Below are 7,996 nucleotides of genomic sequence, written 5' to 3'. Positions count from 1 at the left end.
TCAGTTTCGTGCGTAAATGTCATCAGTGCCAAGTGCATGGAGATTTGATTCATTCTCCACCATCTGAATTACACACGATGTCTGCACCATGGCCTTTTGTTTCTTGGGGAATGGATGTCATTGGACCAATCGAGCTAGCAGCGTCCAACGAGCACATGTTTATTCTGGTGGCCATTGATTATTTCACCAAGTGGGTAGAGGTTAAAACATTCAAGTCTGTAACCAAGAAGGCGGTGGTTGATTTTGTGCATTTAAATATCATTTGCCAGTTCGGGATACCGAAGGTGATCATTACAGACAATAGGGCTAATCTCAATAGTCATCTGATGGAAGAGGTATGTTAGCAGTTCAAGATTACACAATGCAATTCTACCCCATACCGCCCTAAGGCAAACGGAGCAGTTGAGGCGGCCAATAAGAATATAAAGAAAATACTTCGAAAAATGGTGGAGGGTTCTAGGCAATGGCATGAAAATCTGCCGTTTCCATTGCTGGGTTATCGCACTATTATTCGTACTTCAGTGGGGGCGACTCCCTATTTGTTGGTGTACGACACCGAAGCAGTGATACCCGCAGAAGTGGAAATTCCATCCCTTCGAATTATCGCGGAGGCTGAGATCGATGATGAGGAGTGGGTCAAAACCCACTTGGAACAATTGAGTTTGATCGATGAGAAGAGACTGGCAGCAGTGTGTCATGGCCAGTTGTATCAACAGAGAATGGCAAGAGCATACAATAAGAACGTGCGTCTCTGGAAGTTTGAAGTGGGTCAGTTAGTATTGAAACGCATTCTTCCTCACCAGGATGAAGCAAAAGGAAAATTCGCCCCAAATTGGCAGGGGCCGTTTGTTGTAACCAGAGTGTTGTCTAATAGTGCATTGTATTTGACAAATGTAGAAAGCAAATGTGTAGAAATGGCTATCAATTTTGATGCAGTCAAGAGATACTATGTATGATTTCTTTCTTTGATTGTACTCGTTTGTATTTGGCATGTCTCGAATATTGAAATGACGAAGGCATTTTGTTCTGCTATCTAAACACCTTATCCTTCATTACCATTTTGAGCCTTGTTTATTTTCTTTCATACCCCTCTTTCGGAATCAGTAACAAAGATCAGAAACACAAGCGTGAAAGATAAGTAAAGGGAAAACAGAAAAGAAAAGAACGAAAAGGGAGAGAAGAAAAATGAAAATCGAAAAAAAAGAAAAAAAAGAAAAAAAGAAAAAAAAAGAGAAAGAAAAGAATGAAAAGAAAAAAGAGAGAAGAAAAACAACAAAAAGAGAAAAAGAAAGCAAAAAAGAGAAAGAAAAGAAAGAGAAGAGAAAATCACAACAACAAAGTAATTCCTATGTCATGAACTACGTTCGCCCTGATTCCTTTTAAGGATACGTAAGCAGCCTCACGGTTCGGTCCCATCAAAGTAAAAATCCAAAAGTCCCCAAACAAGAAACTGGGGCAGAAGTTGTGGTTGTTATCAGAAATCTGATTCCGAAGGTTGTAATTTTGAACCCAATCAAATTGTTTTGAGCTTTTTATACCCTTCCTTTCTAAACCCATCCAAAAGCCACATTACGGTCCAAAGAAAAACCTTCCGATCAGTCTTCGAGAAATGCCAAATCAAGCAGGCAGAGGTGATTCATGTCAGGGGCGACACTCTGGCCCAAATAGGAAAAAGAAATCAAAAATGAGAGAGTCTTATTGGTGAAAACCCTCACGGGCACCATAAGGCGACGGGATCTGAGAGAAATCAAAAATGAGAGAGTCTTATTGGTGAAAACCCTCACGGGCACCGTAAGGCGAAAGTGAGTTGAGAGATGAACGAAGGAGAGAGGTCTGCCGGCGAAAACCTTTCAAGGCACCGCAGGATGAACAAGGTCAGGATTTGGGTGAAGAAATCAGGTTATGGAAATTCCGGAGCAACAAAGTATGGCAACTGAAAGTTGATTGGTTGGATAGATTGGGCCGATTAATCCAAAATGCATGTCATGATCGTTGGTACCAGCTGCTCTACTCAGATAATTCTCTTCTCTTTTCTTTTTCAGATAGTCTCCCAATTTTGGATTTTCTTATCTTTAACTTTGAAAGTCATTGCATTTCATTTCTTTTGGATTTATTTCTCTAAGATGTTCCCCAATGTCAGTTATATTTAAGCAAATAAGAAGGAATTTCAAAGTTCATTACCAGCTTCAAGATTGCAAAGCACAGTGTGGCCAGAACATACCAAAGATAGCATGGTGTAAGGTGGGATAAAGTGCCGGCAAAAATTCCATCGGCAGAATGATTTAGTAATTTCATGGAAGATGTAGAGTTTCAGTTAAAGGGGTCAGAGGTGTGAAACAACGGTTTGGGTATAGAACACTCAGGTCATCCAAAGTCATGGGGTTTGGAAAGTCAGTTAGAAAGTCAAGTGGTTCAGGGCCAGTTCGGGGAAGCCAGTCAAAGCAAAACAATGTAGCGGAGGGACCTTCAGCAAAGAATGCCATCAACTAGCCACCACATTTTAAACTGAAGAGTTTTTCTTTGATTAAACAGGGGCAGAAAATTTCATTTGTTTCGGAGAAACCCTCAGTGGAGAAAGGCAGTTACCAAACAGGTTTAATTTTTTGATTTTCAGGACCCTCCTGGAAAATGGGACCTAGCGTAAAGTTTAGAAATAGCGTAATCTAGCATAAATATATCCCAAAGGAATATAAGCAGGTTTAGAAGTTTGCATGTTCGAGATAGGATTTAATTACTAGTTCCCAGGACCCTCATGAATAATGAGACTTAGCTTTAAGATTTCGATCAGATAACAACATTTAGCATAAATTCTGCTGTAGGATAGTATAATTCAGCCATAAAAGTTGTCACTCTTAAGATAAAATTTGACCTTTAAGTTTCAGGACCCTCTTAGATAATGGGGAGTAGTTTAAAGATCCTCTTAGCTAGCAAGATTTAACAGAAGTCACACCTGTAGATGATATAATGTAGATTTAAAATTGTCGTTTAGTCAAGAGTTGTCAAGACCCCCCTGAATAATGGGACCTAGCTTTCAAATTCTTAGTAGTATTTGATGATACAATTTAGTTTTACCCTCACATCTGTGCCCAGATATCTAAACTAGGGCAGAAAAGTTTCTTTGTTTTGTCTATGTTGTTGAAGTCAGGAGCTCGCCTAGAGAGCAGGGAATACATTCAAGTCAGCAGTCAGGAGCCCGCCTGGAGAGCAGGGAATACATTCAAGTCAGAAGTTAGGAGCCCGCCTGGAGACCAGGGAATACTTTTCAAGTCAGCAGTCAGGAGCCCGCCTAGAGAGCAGGGAATACTTTTCAAGTTCAGCAGTCAGGAGCCCGCCTGGAGTGCAGGGAATACTTTTCAAGTTCACAGTCAGGATCCCGCCTGGAGAGCAGGGAATACATTTCAAGCCGACAATCAGGAGCCCGCCTGGAGAGCAGGGAATATAGTTCAAGTTAGAAGTCAGGAGCCTTCATGGAGAGTAGGGAATACATTTCAAGTTAGAAGTCAGGAGCCCGCCTGGAGAGTAGGAAATACATTCAAGTTCAGCAGTCAGGCATCCACCTGGAGAAATGGAAAATATCTCAGATTACAAGGTGGCAACAAAGGGATTCCACCGGGAGGATACAAGTCAACAAGGCAACAAGAACCACAAGAGCAAGTTTGAAGATATAGATAGGATTTTGTAATATATAGATCATAGCATAGTCTAACTTCTTTTTATTTTGGTGTAATAAGGAGTTCAGTAAGCAGTAACAGCAGCACTAGTGAAATCACAGCTTCATGGTAGTCCCAGCCACCAAAACTCCCCGAACTACACTGACCTGATTCCTTTATAGCCAAGGATATGTAGGCAACCTCGGAAGTAGGGTGCGATCAAATCTTTCAAAAAGTACTTCCCACGGAGTATTCAAACGGGCAAAAATCGCTCGTATACACTCACTTTATCTTTGCACGAAAACTCTTCGTGTTTCCGAGAAAAAAGGGGCAGCTGTGAGCACGTGATTTTTGCCCTATATGAATTACTCCCATAAATTCAAAACAAAATAATTTTTTCCATTGTTTGCAATTTTGTGGATTTTCGCGGCATTTTCTGTCAATTGTTTGCATATTCTCTGTGCATGTTTATTTTATTTAATGAGTGAAAAATACAAATAAAAATGTTGCATTTGCATGTTAGGATTTAATTTTTATTTTTTGAATTAAGTGGTAAATTAGTTGTTTTATAAGAATTGGAAATCACAAAAAAAATAGTTAATTTGCACTTTTAATTTTAATTTTGATTTTTGAGCAGTTTTCTTTTAATTTGCTTTCTTAATTACTGGTGATAATTATTATTTAGGTTTAATTAGTGTTTTTAATAGGTTAATTAGGTTTTAGGATTTAACTTAGATTTTTATGTAATTTTGAAGAAGAAGAAAAAAAGAAGAAGAAGAAAAAGAATTTTTGGAAAAATTGATTTGAAATAGAAAAAAAAAAGAGAAAGGAATGAAGAAAGAACTCAGCTTTGGGCCAGATTAATTGATTTTATCCTAGCCCAATTAAATACCCACCAAAACCCGGCCAGACCCCAGCCCAACACCCACGCCTTGACCCGGTCCTTTCCCCCCACTAAGCCAAACGACCTCGTTTGGTCATTCTCGATCTGGGCCGTCTATATTATTTGATCTAACGGGTGGGAAATGGATGGGGATTTAACATAAAAATGTCTGAAATGTGTTACCCCCTCCCCCCCCCCTCGTCTCTCGTCTCTCTCATACACTCTCTCTCAGAACACCCATTAGAACCCTAGAGCCGCCACCATTTCCCACCGCCTTAGGGTGGAGGCGCCTTCTCCAATCCCCACCAAAATTACACCCCATGACCCCCTCACTCCCCTCATCTCAAAACCCCACTCTGTTTGTTTCAAATCCCCCTGAATCTCCTCGAATTTTAGATCAAAAGGACGAACCCTAAATTCCAAAGTTCAAATCAACGGGCCCGTTTGAAGATTTAAGATCGTAATAGACATTATCCGTGTGTTTCTTCATAAAAACACACAGTTAGGGTCTATTCTAGTCAAGAAATCGAAGAATCCGTCAAGGTTTTTTTTTCTTTTTTTTTTCAAGTTTGTCCATGGCCACTTTTAGGTATTTTTCTTCATATTATGTGGTTAGTTTTTATTTCTTTATAATCACTTCTCATCTTCTTCTGTCTCTTCCTTTTTTTGATATTTGTTTTTGTTTTCTATTCATCCGTGTCTGCATGACTAGTTTCAGAATGGTGTTGACCTTTGTTCCTTCTAGACCCAAATTCCCCGACTCTCTAAGACCCTATAAGTTAGCACTTGAGAGTTTTGAACTTTTTACGCCCAGATTGGGTTCTGAAAATCAGAAGGCCCAATAGGGAATTGGTTTGGGTCTATTTAGACCCATTAATTTGGGTCAATTGGACCCGGTTACTATCTGGCATGTAGGGGTAAATAACAGAAGCTAAAAAGGGTAGTTTAAGAAATCGGTTTGGGGAATCTTTAGTATAACAGATTGAGAAGTTTCCAGGAAGTGGGATTGGGGGTTATTTTAAAATTCTGAAAACTAAATAGGGATACCTAAGCTAAAATGAAAACTCAAAAGGGTTCAGGTGCAAAACTGATTCTTAGGGGGCTGCCCTAATGCCTTGCCTATAAAGGCATCAAGGCTTGCCATTCAAGGAAAAAAAAGGAGAAAAAATTTTGGAAATCAAAACGGCTGAAAAACTACTGTTCCATTGCTTTTCTTCTACAATTTTTGAAGATTTTCAATTTCTGAAGAACTCCTCTTTTACCTGGTGAAAAATGGGTTAAAGAGTGAAATTGGTTGAATTTTGGAGGCTGTTTGATTGAATCTTACTGCTGATCTTGCTGTTGTACTCACTGATTTGGTTTGGCTTTAGAATCATTCTCAAAGTCCTTTGTTCCTCTTTGCTGTAACAGGTACTTCCCACATCATGAATGACATGTGAGATGCAAATATGTAGTCCAACATGGAAGTCTAATGACAAATATTGCTTGTTGAAATTCAGCGTTTTGTTCTTTAAGATCATGTAGCTGCTGTAAATAGTTTATGCTTCCTTTACATGTTTATTTTCTTATTTATATTCCTGATTTGAATCTAACTTGTAAGGTGGATCAGTGTCATAATTTGGCAAGTTTGATTTGTGAATTAGCTGAACCTATGCTTGTTGGACAGGGTAGAATGTTAATCTCTTGTAGCACGGGTCTAAGTTAGTTTGAACTTTCCTCTTTTGATTTAAGTTTAAATTTAGAGTCAGATTTGGTTCTCAGATTCAAGTTTGGTCACATTATAATTTTGTTGGTTCATTTCCTTCTATAGTTTGTTTGAGCATTTGTTTTTAAAAAAAAAAGTCACTATTTGAGTAATAAGTTGTTGGTTTGGCAAGTGTCGAACACTCTGAATCATGTAGTATTCTGCTTATTGATTAAATCATTGGTCATTTTAAAGTCATTGCTTAGTCTACAATCAATTGAAAAAATAGTTTGGTATGATGACATTAGGGGTCAAACTAGGTACTGATTTATTTGTAATGTGATTTTAAGCATGATTAGTTTATGTTACATGTTCAGATTCGTATTTGTTTGCTGGGATGATTTTATTGGGTTTCGTTCGTCTATAATATGCTCTGAACAGAAGGTTTCAAATTGATTTGAAATTCTGGAGTTATCCATTGAAATTAATTGGAGATTGATTCAAGCGGGATTGGCCAGTGTTTTGTTTTTTGCTGAGAGCCTTGTTGGGTTTGTGCCAACAATCTCGATTTTGTATGTCATTTGCGTGCCTGGGGGTTCGACCTTGAATCCCGTCTGCCTTAGCCTGAACGTTCTCAAAGAATTGAGCTATTGTTTGGGCCCCAGGCCATGAGACCATTGGAATTGGAGCTATAGGACCTCATCAGGTCTTGGCTTGCCCCTTTCATTTCATCTAGACGCCGTGGTCAGGCTCAAACTATGTCATTCGAATAGTCTGCCCCCTTTAATTCGAGGTTTGCTAATTAGTTAGTAGATTCGAGATTTTATTTAAATAAGTAGAAGTTCCTCAATTCTTCATAGTTAATTAATTGGTTTTCTTTTCAAAATAGTCTGGAGGTGTGCCATAATAACCAATTGAATAAAGTATGGCCCTCGTAATTTAATTTAGAAACCTCTTGATTAGAATAAATCAAGGTGCGCCATGCCAAACAAAAATGATAAATGTGTGGCCCTCATTTAATTATTTCTTTTAAATCCTTAGAATTCGAGGCGCGCCATTTAGCAAATTTTCCATGGCCCTCGCAAAATGCGTAGTTGCTGTAGGCACGTTATTTTAATAACATTACCTTCCTAAACTCGGGTGTGCATTTCATGTGACCCAAATCAAAATTTTAAAACGTTAAATAAAATATGTTTAGGATTGCGGGTGCATTTCATGTTGCGCGATCCAAAGACGTGTTTTAAACGATGTTCAATCTTCTTTAAAAAATTGAATAAAAGCGACAAAAAGTTAAAATTGCATATAGGTTAAAACATGTATTAAAAATCAGATAATTAAGCCGAATATAATAGTTGAGCAACCGTGCTAGAACTACGGAATCTGGGAATGCCTAACACCTTCTCCCGGGTTAACAGAATTCCTTACCCGGATTTCTGGTTCGCGGACTGTAATACAGAGTCAAGCTTTTCCTCGATTCGGGATTCAACCGCTGACTTGGGATACCATAAATCTCCCATGTGGCGACTTTGAATCTTTTAATAATAAATCCCATTTCGATTGTCCTTTAATTGTAAAAACTCCCTAATATACTATACCCTTTCCCGGGGTGTAGGTAAAAAGGAGGTGTGACAACAAGGAGTATTTGCGTAAGCTACAAATGCAAAAAAGAATGTGTATATGGAACCAAATAGATGTTGGTGATACCATTTATGCGTGTAAATGTGGCATATGCTCGCAAACAGGACATGACCGTCGTAAATGTCCTTTAGTTGGTTTGGG

This window comes from Nicotiana sylvestris, chromosome 8, assembly GCF_000393655.2.
Source record: "Nicotiana sylvestris chromosome 8, ASM39365v2, whole genome shotgun sequence".
NCBI lineage: Eukaryota > Viridiplantae > Streptophyta > Magnoliopsida > Solanales > Solanaceae > Nicotiana > Nicotiana sylvestris.
The sequence above is the reverse complement of the archived record's forward strand: the minus strand, read 5'-3'. Positions refer to the sequence as shown.